At 42.8% G+C, this 19,664-nt stretch overlaps 1 protein-coding gene across 1 annotated transcript in view; it reads left to right on the top strand.

The window, feature by feature from the left end:
* Positions 1 to 596: 596 nt before the first annotated feature.
* Positions 597 to 19,664, top strand: part of FAT3 (FAT atypical cadherin 3) — a 403,937-nt gene continuing 384,869 nt past the window's right edge. Inside the window, exon 1 of the mRNA XM_030449568.1 lies at positions 597 to 673. The gene's annotated coding sequence lies outside the window, so the exon portion shown is untranslated. The remainder of the gene's footprint in view (positions 674 to 19,664) is intronic.

The following is a 19,664-nucleotide window of genomic DNA, read 5'->3' as shown; positions in this document are numbered from 1 at the left end:
GCACAGCAAACTGTGACAGACTGTGTACCACAGCCTTACGGTTCAACAGCGGAACTGTTCTCACAGGCAAATCGCGCTGGTACCCAGGAACCCGCCCAGGTGCTCAGAGAGCGCTCCCCCCGGGGTGTGGGTTTCCTCATGGGGGTTAACCAGCTCCTCTAGCCACCTCCACCTCCCGCAGAAACAGCTCCCCCAGCACCGCTCAGAGCGCAGGGGAAGCCGTACAGAGCCGGACGGAGCCGGTGAGCAGAGACCCGGTGGGGAGGCGGCCGGTAGTCACAGGAGAGAAATGGTCACCCCTGAGGGGAGCGGGGGAACACCGGGGGACACGGCAGCTTGCAGGAGCGGGTAACCTTCGGCGAGTAACCGCTGCACAGACTTTTCGGGAGCGTTCCCACGAAACCCCGAGCCCGGGTCTGCTGCGATGAGAGCCCAGCAGCGGGCGGGGCCGGGGCGGTGGCGGTCCCTCCTCCCTTCCTCCCTCCCCGCGGGCCGGAGGCGGGCGCGGGCCGCTCTCCCGTCAGGCTGCGCTGCGCTGGGTTCGGCGCGGCGCCGGGCGGGGATCGCCGCCTCTCTTCTCCCCTGCTCCCGCCGTAGCCCCCGGCGGTGTGTGGGTCGGCATGGAAACCCAGCGCGGGAGGCCGCGGGGCAATCCCCGGAGCTGAGCCGGCCGGTGCGTACCCGCTTGGGGCTGGAGAGGGGGGCGCGGAGGGGGATGTGGGAGAAACTTTCAGCCAGGCAAACTCGGGCGGCGGCCGCAGGGGCGCTGGGGGCTGCGGCCGCGACTTGTGGAAACTTGTGCCGCGGGGACTCCGCCGCCGCTCCCCCGGTACCGATCCGCCGGGAGAGCGGAGCCGAGTGCTGTCCCCGTGTCCCACCTGCACCCCCCGCTCCTCTTTCCAGGCAGTCGCCACTCGCCCTCCCACTTTGCTCTGCAAGGTGCAGCGGCGGGCGGCTTCCCCTGGGCTCGCTTCTCGCCAGTTTTCAGCTCGCAGGCAGGCAAGAGATGTATTTTTTTATTACTTTTTTTTTTTTTTTTTTTTTTTTTAATGTCACAGAGAGCGGGCGAAGGAAAGAGGGGGTATGCGTGTCTGTTGCTGCTCTTCAGCTGCAGTTGGTCTTGGCTGAGCTTGGGGACTGGCTGCAGCTGCTTGGGCTGGGGAGAGAGCGGTGTTATCAGAGGACTTGCCTGTTCGTATTTTTATCTATATATATGTCTGTATTTTTTTCTCAAAATGTTTTAGAAGGGAGGGTTCGCCTTGCCCTCTCCGTTTGCAGGCGCCGGCGCGCTGGTTGGAGCAGGGGGTAGCTCCAAGTCCCGGGGCGGGGTGCTTGAGGCAGCGGGGGGAGCAGCCGTGACCCCTCGCCCCTGCTGGGCTCTGCCGGGGGTGGTCGCTCTGGGCTCCGCAGTGCAGGGACAGGAGGGTCCCCATCCCTGCGGTGCTGTTGGGCGGCTGCCCCCAGCGTCCCCGGGACGACCGAAACTTGGACCGTGTGTGAGTGTATGTGAGTGTGTGCGGGTGAGTGTGTGTGTGTGTGTGTGCAAGGGCTGGTGCATGCCCGGGAAGTGCATAGCTGAGGAGGTGCTTGTAGGGAACCCTCTCCGGCCGCGGATGGGTTAAACTTGGCTCTCCCAGCTCTCACTTGTGCTATTAAAGGAAATAATCCAGCCTCTCCTGCTTACTTTTTGAACCCCGCTGGATGATCTGCAGGAGGAAAAGAGAACCGCGCTGCCCCGAGAAAGGCATCAGTGGGTGTCTTTTTCCTTTTTTTTTTTTTTTTTTTTTTTTTTTTTTTTGTTTTTGTTTTTTTTTTGTTTCCTTTTGGTTTTTGTTCGTGATGGCTTCGTGCCCTTGCTTTGTTGTTGGGAGGATTAAGGGTTGCTGAGTGTCCTTAGTCCCATATCCAATTAAAATAAATGCAAGTAAATGGGACATAAAGGGAAGTCAGCGCTAGCATCCTGGCAGAGGCACTAAAGTATCAAGGTTGGTTAAGAGAGTCGAGGAAATGAATGCTTTCCTTCTTATTCATTTGCTTTCCCTTTGCAGCGCTGTCAGATCGGCTTAGAGAGGTACATCAACTGATCATGGTTTTGCAGATCCTTAACCAATCTCTGTCCGGCAGAAAGACAAAAAAAAATGCCTTCTCCACAGGCATTTTAACTTATCTCTCATTTAGCAAATGCTTTGCTTTATGACATCTGGTTTGAGTTCTGAGCAAGGGAATTAAAAATCAAGGGAGTGTGAGCTATGAGAAACACAGAGCAGAAGTGCAGCACCGTTTCCTAGTGGCTGCCCAGACTGCGTTCTTTCACTGAAGGTTTATTCCTGGTCTGGAATAGTTGTGGGGAGAGCAGAAGTATTAGCTAGGAAAAACAGAACAAGACAAAAAATAGTGTGGCTAGTTATTGGCTGGTTTGGTTTGTTTATTTTTTCTTTTTTCTTTCTAATGTCATACAGAGAGCTTATCCCTCAGTTGAACAAAAAGTTACTTCTCTTGCTTGGAGGGGACTTGGTGGTGCTGGTGGTGGATGTGGGGAAAGAATGATCCCTCCAGAGCCAGCTTGCCTTTGGAGAGTATTGCTGGGAAAAAGCTTACAGTCCTGATCTTTGTGTCCCAAAAACGCTGGAGTTTTGCTGAGAGAGCCAGGTAGGAGCCAATGTACTGCAGGGCTGAAAATTATGAATATCCCTTAGTAACCTTTGGTGGTGCTAGTGTTGTCAAAAATCAGCAGGTTGGTTGTACTTGCCTTGATGTGGCAAATTATGCTTTTCTTTACTTTTTCTCTTACTGTTTTTTTTTTTCTTAAGTTTGATTCATAACATAACATCTGTTGGCATCCTAAGGATTGTGCTGTGTACCTGTGTGCTGATGGTATGAACTGTGTGTTGCATTACTGTGGTGTTATCCTGTCTGTGCAGGACAGTAATGGGGTATAACATCCTCCCCCACAGTTTTTCCTAAGTGCTGGTATGCTCTGTTTCTGACAAGAGAGCCCTCAGTTCCATCAGGTTATGTTGTCACAGTTCCTACCATCAAGTTGTGCTGTTGTGACCTCATGTACCACTCTGGTTGGTGAGTTCTGTCAAATACAATGAAGTGAGCAATTAGGAGAGAGAGTGTTTAACCGTTGCTTGTTAGGAGCAGTTTGTAGCTGCTATTCCGCTACAGATGTACTTCTGTGCTGAGTTCTCAAATGTCTTTTGACACATGCCAACTGCACTCATACCGCTTGTATTTACAGTCAGCTTTTTCTGAAGGACAGAAAGTTGGTTAGGATAAGGTTTGTTTAAGCATGGTGTGCCAATGTGAAACATCATACTTCTGGGTGCAGGTTTGAATCCTTTGCAGTTCAGCAGTGTCTAAAATTTCTTAACTGTCTGATGAGTATTTGGTTGCTTATGTGGAGCATTTCACAACTTCTGCCTGCAGTTCATAACACAAAAGCTGCTGGCACAGTTGAGAACCTTACAATGCTGGCTGGAAGTCCCAAGGCAGAATGGGATGGGAGTCAAAATCTCTGTGACAGAGGTGAAATCCTGGCTGCATTCACTTCAGTGGGAGTTTTCATATATATGACACTGACCAGAGCTCCAATCCAGGAGTAGTCCTTCCTTCTTGTTGGTAATCCTGGTGTACACTCAAGAGCAGCTTTGCTTTTGCTTTTCTGTTGCTACCCAGACTGTGTCTGTTAGTGCAGAGAAAACTTAGGTTTCTTAGGATGTCATGCTGTGCCTTTCAAAAGCATCGTGTTCCAGGGAAGGAAATCAGGGCAGATATGAGAGGAAATACAATGTCAAATGTGGTCACAGGCTGACTGTCTCATTGCTCATGTCCTGAGTCATTCCTAGGGGCATGGATCAAGCACTCTGAACCATTATTAACTTCTTGAGACTTCAGTGGAGGAAGCCATCAGTGGCTGCAGTCATTGCATTGCTCAGTCCCTGCTTTTGCAGATTATCAGTTTAGTGACAGGCGTTCAATAGGTGACACAACAGTGCATTTATTAATTCTACCCTACTGAGCCTGTGCACACTGAGTTTGCTGTGTGTATGTGATCTAGTGGACTGCTCTCAGAGATGCTTCATATATCCAGACAAGTTCTTATATTAAGTGACCACATAAAATGGGAAGTGCTTGATACTTTTTTTTTTGACGTGTGGAAGGTGTCCGGTGCAGAGGATCTGAATTTGCATTTAATCAGTGCTGGTTGAAAGCTGGTCATGGCCGTGCAACAGGAATTTGTTGCTTCAGGTTATTATATTTAGAGGCATAGAAGATTTTTTTAATGTACAGAAAAAATGTTGGCTGGAATTGAGGTATTTGGATCTGTCTATTTTTTGAACTTTTTCTTTTTTTTACAGCTTTTAATACATCAACATTTCAATGTCTGTAATTCCAGTGCAGATGGGTTTATTTTGCAGTTCTGTTGTACTGTGCATTCATCCCAGACTTTTAGGTATTTTGCTCATGTATGATGACGAAAGGAATGGAAATATAAATTCATGTAGAACTGAGTAGCCTGTCTTCCAAGTGCATCCTTATGTCCTTAGTTTAGGAGACCTAAATAAGGAGTGATAAATTATGAATGATAAATTATAGCTAACAAATTGCTAGTGCCTCTTAGCTTCTTTGCTATCAGAACTGAGACATCTAAAACAAAACAGTGCTAATTTTCATTTAATTTAGATATGAAAATGGTCTAATTTTGTCACAGTATTAAAAAAAACAAGCAACCAGATATTGTGAACAGGCATTGAATCAGACCCTAAAGTCATTCTGGTGTTGTTAAAACCTGGACAAGTGTATCAATGGCAAATAAGTTTTGGGCACTGTTAGTACTGTCAGGATGCAAAAGATGGCAGTGCTGTGAAGAGGGATCTGAGCAAACCCTGCTGGGCTGCCGTTCAAACCGCTGCTCTGGGATCTGCACAGACTTCCAGCTTGTGGGTTGTTTCTTTATTTTATTTTTCATAAATGCAACATAAGGAGTTGATGGTAACCATTAATATATCCTTTGTTCTGTGTATTGTGTAAACCCTCTTTAGTGACTGGACTTGAGGGCTGAGCTGGCAGCAGAAGGCAGGACTTGGTGGGTCCTGGACTGGAATATGCCTTGTGGTTGTTTGAGATACACACTGTTCTTAGCTTGTTTTTTTGTTTAACTTCATAGGAAAACTGTAAAGCACAGAGTAATTTGGGGTGAAATTGTTTTGTTTTGTTTTGTTTTGTTTTTTTCTTAAAAGAATGAAGAGCAGACCGTAATGTGAGGTATGTAGCGGTTTGTGTTGGAAAATCCTCTGTTGTTTTATTGAGCTGTTGTTGATTTTGCTCCTGTTTGTGCTGTATGAGCTTGGCTACTGTAATAATTATACCTAAATGTGTCAGTGCCTGTACTGCCCATCATCCACAGTAAATCAAATCATGGACCCTGCAGGCACCAACAGCAAGTTAACACAAATGAAGAACACCCATGGCTTTGCCTGGGAGAAAACAATATTTTATTTCTTTCTCCTGGATGATGACACTACTAATTGTATGGCTTTCAGTGCATATGGGTAACTTCCTTTGGCATCAGCAAGTGGTTCCTCACTTGTTCCACACATGCCAGCACAGCTCAGCCCTCACCATGGGGCTGCCCTTCCATTCCTGCAGAGTCCAGGGCTCTATCCCTTGGCTTCAGAGCTGGTCAGAGATATCACAGAATCATAGAATCACAGAATGGTTTGGTTTGGAAGGGACCTTAAAGACCATGTAATTCTAACCCTTCTGTATGGGCAGGGACACCTCCTACCAGACCAGGTTGCTCCAAGCTCCATCCAACCTGGCACTGAACACTTCCAGGGATGAGGAATCCACAGCCTCTCTGGGCAACCTGTGCTAGTGTCTCACAACCCTCACACTAAAGATGAAGCAACCCATGAGGTGTCTTCTGTGGGCTGAAATTCTCCTTCCTTCCCTACTCTCTGTATGGAATTCTCTCTGCTTTTTAAAAGGCACTGTGATTATTTTAAGATTATTTTTTATTTTTAAGTGTGTTTAGCATCACATGTTGCAATGTGCTGGGCTTTCCAGTTAGCTGGCCATCATCAGGATGTGTTAGGCCACTTCTGCCTTCCGTGGAGCATATGCTAGGGTTTAATGCTGACTGTAATGAGAATTGGTTTGGGGCCATTTAGAGCACTTCTTAAACTCCTGCCCTGCAGTATTTCCAGCTTCTTATCTTGGTCTTGTAGATCATCTGGGGAGGGGAAAATAGTTTCAATGACTTCCTGTGGTGCTGGTGAGAAATGGTCTCTCACCAACCCTGCAAGTGCACAACAGAACATGTCTCTGCTTGCACTGTACAAACCAGCTGTAAATAACATTTTTTCTGTGTCTATCCAGACTTCAAAGATTATTCCAGCTGTCAAAGGGAAGCCTAGAGAGAGAAGGTATCTGCAAGTTTAATGGTTGCTTTAGGACTTGAGCTAAATCAAAATCCAAACAATTTGATCAAAATTATGGCTGCTTGAATGTTGTTAAAGGTTAAAAGTGATCTCTCTTCAGGACAACTATTAATGCTTGCATTTTAAAATAAAAGAACTTATTAATATTCCTAAATAACACTGAACATAGATTATATTTTTGCCTTGAAACCATCTGAGAACTTCTCATGATAATGCAGGTGCAATTTAATGACAAGTACATATAATGACTGTATAAATCTCATTTTGCTATCACATGCATTGCAGTGGTAACTCTTTAATATTAAACATGATGATGTGGCATATTGCTTAAACAAATCACAGCACCCAGAGTCTTAAAAGGATGTCTCTGTGTTCTGCCACAGGGTGAAATTATTTATTATCTCTTCGTATTTAAATAATTAGTTAATAATTTTGACATTTACGTGTCTGGGTGTTTGTTTTGTTTTTTATTTGTTGCACCCTCTAAGTGTCAAAATAAAATCAGCTCATGCTGCAGCCAGCTGAGTTAAGTCACTGGTTGCAAAGCTGTGTTTTTGTGGTAGGACTGTGTGGAGTTGCCAGCTTGCGTTGGGGTGACCTCACTTTATGGATTTTTCACTGCAGTACAATCCAGGCTATGGGTACACTGGAGGTCATTTAACCCAGAGCTGAGGTTTCACATGGTTGGTTTTTTCCAGAGGTTTGCTGTGATACTTTTGAGTTAAAATTCAGATGCTGCTGTTCACCATTAGGATCTTACAGATTCTAATTGCTGGTTTCCTTTGGAAAAGACCAACCTTTTTTTTTTTTTTTTATATTCTTCTTGTATTTTGGAAAAAATATCATTCTCTGTTCTTTCTTTGCCTTTGGTAGTGGATGTACATATTATTGCAGTGGTTTAGACTTAGAACAAGCCTGTGCTGCTCAGAAGCAAATGTTCCCCTGGCAAAGCAGCTAGAGGATTGTGCGGAACCACTGTAATAATAATAATTACTATTGTTATTTTAAGCTGGAGGTTTTACATTCAGGGACAAGATGCAAACAGAGTGAAAAGGCAGCTGCTACTTTCTAGTAGCCAAAAAGCTTCAGTGTTATCAGATACTGAATAGCTGGAGGGTGACATGAGGGGTGGAGCAGAGGTGCAGGGCAGTGTGCTGGTAAAGCATCCTATCACCTCTGCTGCTCTCTCTGAATGATGTGTGATCTTTGGATCACCCCTGATGTCTTGGATGGGGCTTCCCTGGCTTGCCTTGCTGCCCTGCAGCAGGCTGCTGGCCTGCTTCCCTCTGCTTCCCATGGCAGCATCTGAGAGGTTCTTTACTCAGCATGGTTTGTGCAGAGAATATTTAAAGATGCCCATAAGGCTCATTTGGTGTGGTTTATTGCATTAGTAAAAAGTGTTGTGGTACAGGTCATTAGGACTAAAAGCAACTACTCAGTGTTCTTTTGCAGCTCTATCATGAAGTCAGGAATAAACAGCAAGGCACGAACACTGCCAACAAGGCTTTGGGAATTAACTCTGGACAATATGTGATGTGTCTGGCTGTGTTTGGCTTTGGGTGAATTTACATGGTGAGGGTTAACTGGATTCATGCTGGGGTCCTGGTCCTCTGGGCTTGAACTGTGCTTGCTTGAACTCTGCTTTGGAGCAAACCAGCAAATAACACACAGAGACCCTGCAGGGCCCTGCTGGGGATGAAGCTTATGGTGGTTCCCCATGGTTTTCTAGGATCAAGGGGGAAAAGGCCTGTGTTAAAGCATCAGGATGAAGAGTCTTGTTGTTTCTGTCTGCTTCTTCAGCTTTTCCGGAAGCTGCATCCTGGAACATTCCTCCCAGAGATGTTTCTCTCTGTTTGGTGTTGTTTGGTGACAGCCAAAATGTTTTTTGAATATTAATAAATACTGGTTGGTCAGCTGCTGACTTTTTCAGGTGTAGGGTATAAGTGTGGGATGACTAAGGAAATGGAAGGGAGGAGAGAGATTTCAAGAGAATAAGGGGTTGATAGAGGGTTATTCCATGTCTTGGTGTGGGTTAATGAGTATCAAAGAGCAAAGAATGGGAAAAGAAACAGTGGGAGGGTGCTGGTTTCTGATGGTGGTGACTGAGTAAAGAAAGATGGGAGTTTTGGGGTCCTGGACTATGCTACATACCTGACTGGGGAATAGAGAGAGAGTGAAAGATGGATAGGGAGTTTTAGCTCTATTACTTTAACTGCTTTTGAGTTTGTTTTTTTTTTAAGCTTGCTTAAATACCTGAGATTGTAACACAGTTAATGTCTTTGGTGTTCTTAGATTGACAAGGCTAAAAATGTGCTTGCAGACTTAGTTCTTCACTAGCTAACCTGCAAGCAGAGAGTGTGTCTGCACATAGATTCTGGGAGACGATGTAAGAAGGATCTGGCCAAGACTGAGCTATATTCGACTGTTATGGTATTGGTAACTTTGGGCATGTTTAATCTCTTATATTTTTTTGTTTTGTTTTATCTATATAAACTAAGATAATGTTAATAATAATAAAAATAATTTTACTACCTATCCCTAGAAGTTTTGAATATATCATTACTGTGATAGGTAAAAGCTAAAAGAGCATGTTTATTGCAGAAAGTCACACCACTTCTCTCACTGAGTCTTCTGAGAGAGTTTCTTATGGCTTCACAATTTCTTTGCTGATCAAGTACTTCTTAACCCAAGCGTTTATGAGATGAATTTAGCATTCCAACACTCCTGCAGCTGTAGCAGCTCTGTCATAGTCTGCTTGCAGCGTACACCCTGCAAGGGGCTGGCATGTCCCAGCGACTGGCCTGGCTCACATCGGTGGCATCAGGGTCCTTGGTGAGAGGGGTGAGTCTGAAGCATCCTGCAATGACCTCTTGTGCACAGGATTTTCTTTTTTCACTGTTAATCGACCGTGTGCTCTTCCCTCAGTTCACAACTACAGTGAAAAATCCTCGGTCCACGTGCCAGTGTGGAAGAGAGTGAACATTTTTAAATCAAAAGTAATTTGTCTTGATCTGTTTCTGGTGTTTTAGGAGCATCATTACTCATCTGGGCAGTCCTGTTGGGTGTGTCAACCCTGCATCTTGAAGGTTGTTCACATATGGCCATTAGGACCAAAATTGCTCTCTAGCAGCCAGTGATCAGACCTCCACTGGGTCAGCATCTTGTGAACCAAACTATGGGGCAGTTTCTGGGGCTCCCAGCAGCTTTGGGGGCTTTTCACAGCAGCCATGTGCAGGTGGCAGGTAGAGCAAGGAGCTTGTCATGGCCCTGGAGCATACTGTGCTCACAGCCACACTTGTAGGTGTCCTTCAGGGGTTATATGGAGATATGCACTGGCTTTAATAGGGATCGTTAAGCAGAAATTATGTAGGTCATTATCCCGTGTGGAGTGGGAGTTCTTGTGTAGTGTGTGTGTACCCTGAGAATTGTTGCTGTTATTGTGGTACATCCTTACAGAGTTTAAAGTACTGTTGCTCTCACATGTTTTCAAGTTATTCATGATAGGATTTGTCACCTTCAGGGTGCACTTTATGAGTGGGCTATCTTTATGTTGTACTGACAACATAACTATATTTATTGCTGAAGGTTAGCAAAAGTCCTAATTTGTGCTTTCCTCGTGGTTAAGTAGTTCTTGGCATTTGTGGAGTATTTTCAATCCACTGCAGTGAAACTGAGATTAGAATCTGATTCTTTGGATTTCAAACAAGAAGAATAGTGGCTTCTTCTTATGAGTGTTAATTTCCCTGCCAGTAGAGGCTGGATGACTTAATCTCCACATATATCAACACGTTGATCAAGTTTCATAGCAAAGTATCCCAGGGTAACTATAACAAATATTTAAAAATGTAAGTCTGGGTTGTAATTTAAGGCCTCATTTGGTTATACAGTTCTAAGTGTAACAGGAGTGACAGCTAAGGGCTGGATTTTAGAGAAGCTTTTTCTGGGGTAATGTTCAGCTGTAGGTCTATCAAAAGAGCCTTCTAAAGCCAGAGCTACCCTCTAGTATGGCATTTGATAAAATACACCTTAATAAAATCAGTGTGAGGTTCCACATCCAAAGGAAAAATCAGGTCTTGGAGATATCGTTTCTGATACCTGTTTGGAATCATAGGCCTGAGATCATGTGAAAATGATAAAGCTGGATTAATTCTGGAAATGTTTCCCAAGGGCGATGTGGCTGGTTGGATTGTTCTTTTCTTCCTTCTCTTTGGGGGATGATGAGTGTAATGATGAAGCTCATCTCCAGGCTCGAGATGGGAGCAGAGCATTTTGCAAAGATGAGCCACTGCTATTTACAGGATTTCAAAACCAACCATCATTCAAAGTTGCGTTCCATGCCTTGTAAATGGAGGTACTTCAGCTGCTTTTTCCAGCAGATCAAACCCAGGTGCAGCTGAAAGGAATCAGGAGGTTGTTGAGATCTATATGCAGAAATATCATAGACTGTATTCATCTCTTCTTTTCCATTGCCAATCCAAGGCTTTCATTTGAAGTAACATTATTTTATCATAAGCCAAAAACCCCAGAGAATTAAGCTAAAAGCCCACTATACTGTGGTTTTTAAAATCAGTCAATCTGTTAATTAAAAAAAAACACAAACCCTCTTTTTCTAGCTCGCTTTCCTGTAGTTATTATTTTCTAGTTCCTAGCATCTCTTCTATGGCCATTCATGAATTGACTTTGACAAGGAGTCTCTGGGACCACAACTGGAATGAGTGTGAGTTTTTCCACAGTTCCTAAAACCAGTAACTCATTCCTTCCTGACAACTTGGACCCTGAGTGGAGCAGACTTCATTGCTGTCTGTATTGTGAACATATAAAGGTCTGGCATGTTCTGTAAAATACAGACTTTCAAGCCTGCTAGAGATATTCACTTAGTAGTTCTGGAATGAAGATATAAATCTGCAGAGCAACAGTTCCCCCAAAGAAACTGTTTTACCATCCTTGTGTATACACTGAAACCAGAATCTGAGGGGAAAAGTGGTAATCCTGCAAACCTAACAAGTTTGGGAATATTTCCAAAATTCATTTGGAGAGAGATATTACTGCCCATCACCTTCAGGTCTTGTATTGTACAACTCAGCAAAATGTCTGGGTGTCAAGCTTTTAGTGCAGGTGTTGGCTGGGTGGGCTTGTCACACCCTCAGCATTGAGTACCAAAGCTGTATCTCTTAGGAAGGGATTAGCAGCAAGTTGTCAGGCTTCCTATAAAAGGACAGACATGTGCTTCACCTGTACTGCAGAAACACAGGCCTCTGATTTGTTCTGGTGATAGCTTTCTCTAATGAATTCCCAGAAAACGTTAGTACATCTTGGTATTTCATGTGTGGGTGTTTCAGACAGTGAGCCTTTGGAAGGAGGGAGCTTATGGAGCAGTTTGATAGGAATGACTGATAATGAGTGAAAATGCTGCTAAGGAGCCCTGAACTGCTGCTTTCTGGTGTGGTTTCACTGGGCTTCACTGCTAGCTTCTTCTGGAAGCTGGGTTGCAATTCCATACTGGGGACACAAGTCCAGCTCACCAACACTGAGTTTGTTTCACTGATAAAAATCAAAAGCCTGCATGAGGAAAGACAGGAAATCACAGGATTACTCACTCCCAGTTTGGAAATGAAGAAATCAAGGCAGATGAACTGACTTGCACCATGGCCACATGAGGGATGCTGGCTGGGTGAAATAGGGGACCCTGCTGTCCTCAGACTTCTGATGAGCTGAAGACCATGCTCAGCAGTTCTGCCCAAAAGGAAGAAGACACTACAAAGTAGTTGTATGGTTTCCTTTGGTGAGAGCACTGCAGGCTTCTGAGCTCCTTTTGTCATGGGTATAACCCTCTTCTCCCTTTTGCCATAAGGTGGGTGATAAAGCACTTCTTCCATTTAAACTGATATGTCTGTCACTGCCTAGGATCAGAAGAGGAGAAATGGGTTGGATGTTTGGATCCATATTCTTCTGCTACCACCATTTTTCTTTCCTTATTAATCCAGCTTGGCTGGAGCAAAGAATCACCTGCATTTTCTCTGAATATCCAAGCTTTGTAATTTCAGTCTTTGGAGCTGTCATTCCTGTTGTCATTTTATTTAGTAGCCTCTGGTTTGGACTGTCCTTCTGCAGAGTGTGCATTTATGTGTCAAGCAGGAAGTACATGAGAACAAAAAAGAGAAAATCCCAATTTGTTGTCTTGCTTGCTGCCTCCCAAGTCCCCCCAGGAGTGAAAGCTAAACGTGCTTTGTGTAAGTTTGGCCCAGCTCTGTAGTGGCAGTGAAGTAAGGCATCTTGACTGGGATGCTGTGGTTTAACTTGAAATTTCCCTCCTGCTGAATTTTTCCCTCCCCTTACCCTCCCTGCCCCTTTCATATAAGAGAAAATTAAAAACAATATAAAAGTAATTAAGTGGCAGTGCAGTTTATCTGAGATCAGGCTTTGAACTGGACTCCCTCAAAGAACATAGGTCTCCTGGGCTCCTTATCAGCTGAGCTGGAGATAAATGAATCCCACCTGTGAAGGGTGCCCCAGACCAGTAGCAGAGGTGCCTTGTATGGTTAATGAGAAGCACCTCCAGTTGGGATTTTTTTTTCTTTCTTTCTTTCCCAGGTATCTGGCATGGCACTTAGGGTGGGTGATTCATGCTTTTGTTATTGATTACAGTGGCAGAGGGGTTGACTAACTTGGATTAGATAAATAACTTTTAGCAGGCTGAAATCAGATGAGAAAAATTCCCCACTCATCATCTTGGGTGGGTTCAGTGACCTCCAGTAGTACCACCACACTAGTGGCTGTTACAAAAGGATATCAGTGAAATAAAAGAGTAAATAAAAGTCTTTAGAGCTTAAAAAAAAAAAAAAAAAAAAAAAAAAAAGAAAAGAGATAGGGCCACTACTACGTTTATTTTCATTTGAAGACCCAAGGTTGTTTGCAGCTGTTAATGTGCTTTGCTGGAGATGTCTGCTATTAAGAACATTGTGGGCACTGTGTTGTGTGAAAGTAGTTTTTGGATGACAGTTCTTGACTAAGGTAAGTACCCATAACTTACAGAGACTCAGCAGTTGGGAAGCAGCATTTAGAAAGGAAACAATAGCAGAAATTAGAAGAGAAAGAAAATTGTATTAATGCTTGTCTTTGTGGTAGTAAGTAGGTCAGTGAGCTGAGAAAGACCCTAGACAGGCTTGCAGTTCTCACACAGCAAGGTTGGAAGAAAGATGCTAAAGCAGAGACAGTGATTTAATCAGTGGTTGGTGGTCTAAAGCAAAAACCAGTCAAAGTTGCAGAAAACATCTTATATTCTGGTTTAGGAAATAAAGATGAAGCTGATGTCAGCCCTGCATTCCCACGCAGAGACAGCCAAACTTGTTGTCTTTGGCTTTTATTGATGGAGAGTCTAAAAGAGATTAATTGAGGCTGTGTGAGATGATTCTGTTGTGTGTGTGATGGGAGACCTCGGTGGGAGGCACCATCTCTGTGTGTGTCCCATGCGAGGTAAACCATGCTGCCACTTGGGTGGTGGAGAGACCATGGGACCCCCCCCACCTTGACAGGGCTGCAGTCACGGGTGTGCACAGGCACCGAGGTGCCTGGGCTGGGGACCCACAGAAAGCCATTTGCGTGATGAGCGGATGACAACGCCGGTTCCCTCTCCCGGATGAACGCAAGAGTCAGGGTCCAATTATTTTGCACATAATGAGGAGGTTACTGAAAGAGGGACTAGAGCTTGGCAGGGCAAAAAGGGGAGCGTTCTCATGCTTCCATTTTGCACTGGGAAACCTCATTATTTAGTTGTGTGGCTGTGAATGAAGTTCGAGCTCTTGAGGGTTTAAGTGCTTGAAAGGAGCCAGTGCTCATCGTGGTCAATCTGGGGATCATATAAGGCAGTGCAGGAAAGGGAGTGCTGATGGTGTGCAACCATATAGTTTAGCTAAGCTCTTTTGGTAACGTCCTATGGCTAATGAAAGAGGAGAACAATTAATGGGAATAATTAATGTGAACATACCAATATAAAAAAGAAATCTAGTAATATATTAACCTCCATTTTATTTATTTATTAAGGAAGAAGAATTTTGAACCTATCTTTGCAGACTAGTGTTTATTAAACGAGGGATTAAAATAGTGATATTTCTAGGAAACTTGAAAGAACTGAACTGTTACTGCACAAGGATGGGAAATTACAGCAGTGGGAAGGATTTGCATTGGTACTGGGGTTCTCTGGGGCTGACTGGTGGTTACAAACCTGCAGGAGGTGACTTGTCAGCACCCTGGTGAGGCCAATCTGCTGTTTCAGTGGGAAATACAATGAGAAATCCTGGGCAATCCATTGTTCTGAAATAGCTTTGGAACCTCTAAATTTTTACTTATTTTTGTATGGTTGCTTTGATTTGACACAAAATGATTTTCACTAAATCGTTTAGGAGTGTTTTAAAGGTTAGGTATGTACTTCTCCCATTTTCTAATTCTTGCAATATTTTTTTCCATTCTTTAGGGACGAAGGTGGGAAAGGAATAATGAGATGACTGCTGTGCATCAAAACCTGTAGTTGTTCTCCAGCACTTTAAAAAACTTTCATAAGCTTGAATGGGACATTTTAATAAAAAATAAGTGTCTGCATACACAGAATTAGCAGTCATCCTCATCTAATTTTTCTCTTTTTATATGTGTATACATTTACTTTACTTGTAGAGTGACTGCAAGCTGTGTACCTGTTTAGTTTTTCACACTAATGAAGCTCTAGGCTGAAAGAAGATGAAGTTATAAAGTGAAGTGCTTCATGGCATTGATTTCTTTAGACGCTAACAAGGCAGAATTTGAGTGGAGATGACAACAAAGTAATGCCTCTGTGGGCTCAAATGCCAAATTACAGAAAATGTAAATAAATTAACTGAGCCATCTTCTACTTTGCAGGCTAAGGAAGTTAACACAAACAATTTCTATAGTCTTCTTGGAGGTATGTAAAACTAGCGATGCAGTACTAAAGAGGTACAACATAGTAAAATAATTCCTTGGTGTATTACTGGATTGTATTTTTGGGCAGGTAGTTTTAGGGAAGTATTTCTTCATTTAATACACAGTCATATTGTGGAATTCGTTTCAGGAATAATGAAAGTCAAGTGTCCAGGACTAAAAGACAAGCTCAGTCTTCCTCAAGTTATTGACTGAATCCATAGAAGTATAAATGAATCCAAGTAATAAATTAAAGAAGTAATTAGAGGCATGGATGTGGCTCCATTGACTCTGGAGTGGTGTGGCAGTTTGTCTATCATAGAATCTTGTTCCTGCAGCCTCTCCAAGGAGGGATTTTAGAATTACCTCATTATACACCTGTTTTTCAAGGTAACCTTGATATTTTTGAGTATCATATTTTTGTGTCTTGGTGGCTTTCTTAGTTGTAATGAATTTAGAATAAAAAGAACGTGTCTTCATTTTTTCCCCTTTTCATTGGGACATTCTGTTCAGCCTGGGGTAGCAGCAGTCAACTGGAAACATCCCTGATATCACATGGCATTACCTTCTTTATATTGGGTAGTCCTTTGTCAGGTTTTTATTTCCCTGTTGTAAGCATTAAAGTATGTTTGGGAAAAAAACTTGCCTTTAGGTGGTCATATGCAAGTGAAAAACTAGCCTAAGAAAATCTCCAGTATGAAATAAAGCTGTCTGAGAGAAATTTTATCTTTTCTGTAAAATCTGAGCCTAAAATTGAAAGGGGGACCTACAGTTGTTCAGGAAAACTAAGCAAGCAAAACTGGAGTACATGGTATCAGTAGTTTTATAGCAAGGCTCCAGAGCAGTGTTTCACTTAAGGAATCAACATCATCTCAGTGGATAAAGAATAATTATGTTATACACTTTGGTGGGGACTGTGTTTTGCTGCAGTGTGGATATTTCTAATGCCAGTCTGGGTTGCAGTTGGGTTGAGATCTTCTTTTCTGTGTTTGGTGCCTGTTTGTCTTTTGTAGTTTTAGCAAGTCAGTGGATGAAAAGAACTCCAAAATGTATTTTGCTTGTATTTTCTGTCTTGCTTTTTCTATAGTAACAGTACATACCCCATAATATTTTATCCTATTTAGTTATCTTTGGATTATTTTTTTAAGAGGTTGAAGTATTTTCTCTTTGCTCTCCCTGGTCATAAAAGCCATGAAAAGCCATCACATAGGCCTTTAAAAAATATTGGATTTTTTTTATTTAGTTTCTTAATTCTTATGTATCTGGTCTAAGTTTGGAGGAGGTAGAGAGGTGACTTTTGGGACACTTTTTTGTGTTTCTGAGTTGGCCTCAGATTAATACAATTTTATTTTATTACTTTCTGGAAATAGAAATGCAGAGAGATAATATACCTATGCAGAAGTAATATCCGTCTATGAGGAGATGAGCAGAAAAAATATGTATCCTGCAGAAATAGAATATATATTGGTTTACATTTCTTTCTGTATTATGAGTTTTAAGAAGTGATTGGGTGAGCTGTGGCTGGAAGCTTCTAGTTAATCTGATGGTTTTGAGGTCTCCTTCCATTACAGTCAGACAGAATGCTCCACATTCAGATTGGTAATGCTTGACACTGCAGATATTTTTCTTCTCATTAAGTTGTATTTATTTATTTTTGCAGTGAGAATAGCTTGTTTAGATACTTCTTTTGATCTTTGGTAATGTAACAGACTCAATAAGAATGTAAGCATGAAGCGATGTTTATCCCATTTCAGTTTTATGTCCACTGCTAATTGGACCTGAATAATATGAACCCATTTCAAAAACTACTTTAGCTTGCTAGGTCTCAATGTGATGTCCAGTAAGATGCAGGTGTTATTAGTATTTGGAAATTGTTCCCTGTCTGTAATTGGAAGTCTTCTTCATGTGTTTCAGAGACCTGATTTGCATTTATTGGGGTTTAGGCCTTTTAAGAGGTGAGGGGGGAAGAGGGAAGATACAGTGAGAAGTACAAAGTTTTTGCAAAATGTTCCATTTTTGTGAAGCTTGAATTTGTACTATCACTTATGTTTCTAGGGAGGATCTTAATGTAATGCAGCTCAGCAGCTGAAATACTTCTCCTAGCAGCTGCTGAGTGAAGTTACCAGGATCCACGGTCTGTTCTGCGACTGATCCTGGGAGCTTCATGGCTGATGGGGGTGGCAGTTGTCCCCCCCCCTACCCTTTGTGCATTCCCTTGGGGAATGGGAAGCAACACTGAGGGATTGCCAGAGTTATCCTTGAGAGAGAGAGGGGAGTGAGTAAAATCAGAATCAGGGGAGTAGATAAAATCAGATTTCCTGTAGCTCTGTCTGAGGAAAAGCTCTGAGAGGGAGGAGGTGAGAAAGTGCGATTTCTGCGGAAACTTGGATTGTAGAGGAATGTGAAGCTTAACAGTTTTCTCCCATCTTGCTCTTGAAAGTTAACACAAAAAAATAGATAGGAGTGGGAGACAGTTTTCTGACAGAAATCCCAGAACCTTTATTCCCAGAAGCTGAAGTGGTGACAAGAAGCTGGGTGCTCAGCAGGGAGTTACCCAAGAATTTTGTTGACTGAGTTAAATCCTCCAGCAAGCAGGTGTCGGGTAAATGTTTTGATTCTTTGGAGTGTATATTTGCATATTTGAAGATTTCTGGTACTTATGACTCATTTTAGTTTGCCCAAGTCTTCAAAAGAGCCAACCAGCAATGCCCTTAATTTCTGTGGGATCACTGTGTAGCTGTTTTGGGACCTTCATTCCCTGAGCTGGATGACTCCGTGTGAAGTTCTGACTTGTCCCACCAACATCTCAGGTGGGGATGTACCTGCATGTCTTGACTGTAGCCATCTTATAGATATGTCACACTTCAAACAATGTAAAGGAGCTCTAACCACTGCGGGCTGATCTACTCCGACCTTGATTCCCTTTTACACCAGGACCTCTCTGATGGGTCCCACTTGCCCTTCCTGGCAAGACTCCTATCCTCTTTCCTGACCATGATGAATAGATGCGGTTGTATGAGGTCAGGCTGGAGCAGAAAGCAGCTCTGGCCCTTCCAGAAGGTCCTATGAAGTTTTTTAAAGGTTTGATGGAAAGTGGGACTTTAACTGTAGTGATGCTTTGTTTATACAGGTTACTTTTTTTCTTCATGAAAATATGCTGGGGGTGTTAGAGAATGAGAAAATAATATGGATAGAGGAACAGATGATGCTTTGAAGCATTTTTATTTTCTTGATAAAAAAAATAATTTTCTGTAATTTTTTTTTGTTTTGTCACTTCTCATGTACTGTGTTCATGGATAATAATATGCTCTCTGTAACCTTCTTTGGTGTATTTTTGTTTGATACATTAATATATTCCATAATACTTGAAGAAAAGCAAGTCTCAACTTACTAGCTGCTAATCAGAATATGGAAGTGGTATTTTTTTTTTCCTAAAAACTGTAATTCAAGGTTATGCATGTGCAAAAATAGCTTTAGGCTACAACAAGTATTTTCTTCAGCAGTTCTAGCTCATTTTATTGACATATTGTTTTGTAAACTGCAAGCATTGTTCTCAACTAAAATAACTTGCATCAATCAACATAAGAGGGTAATTAATTTACATATTTTCATCGTGGAAATGTTCCAGATGTTTTTTTACTGTACAGTGCTAGACTTGAGAGAGGAAAAGTGCAATAACATTTTGGGTTTGTAGTTTGTTTTTAACTTATTTTTCACTTCTGTTTGTGCAGGAGAAAGCACTGTGACCTTAAATTTGAGCTTGTTGAATGAAAATAAAGCAAGCCTGAGGAGTGAAATTGTGTTTTGTGACTGTTGCACATCAGTACAACCTTAATGAGCTGAGGAGAGGTTGGCTATTGTGTGCCTTAGCAAAATGTAGTCCAAAATTCTTGTCAGTTACAAATGCAAGGGAGTTAACTGTTTTCTTTCTGTATGAGAAGCTGAAATCAGCAGAGGAGACCGTGGAGATCCTAAGTGTGCCTGGCACCTTGCCACTTGCCAGTGATGGATTGAATTCACGTGTGGCTTGTCTCTGAATAGTGAGTGCTGACTCATTTTTGCGTGAGGCACCAACAGGTCCCAGATCCTCCTGAAACTCACCGATCCATTTCTAAAGTGTAGCTCAAACTCAGTTTTGTGAATCTGATGAAATGTAGAGAGCAGTGTGGTTATTGCTGCCAATGGGTTGACAAGAGATGGCTTTTTGGGGGGTGTGAACTTGTGTCTCTGAAGATACAGTGTGATGTCTTTTCCACTTCACCCTGGATATACTCTGTGTATGACTTA

This window comes from Calypte anna, chromosome 1 (assembly GCF_003957555.1).
Source record: "Calypte anna isolate BGI_N300 chromosome 1, bCalAnn1_v1.p, whole genome shotgun sequence".
Taxonomy (NCBI): domain Eukaryota; kingdom Metazoa; phylum Chordata; class Aves; order Apodiformes; family Trochilidae; genus Calypte; species Calypte anna.
Note: the sequence above shows the minus strand (reverse complement) of the source record. Positions and strands in the feature narration are given on the sequence as shown.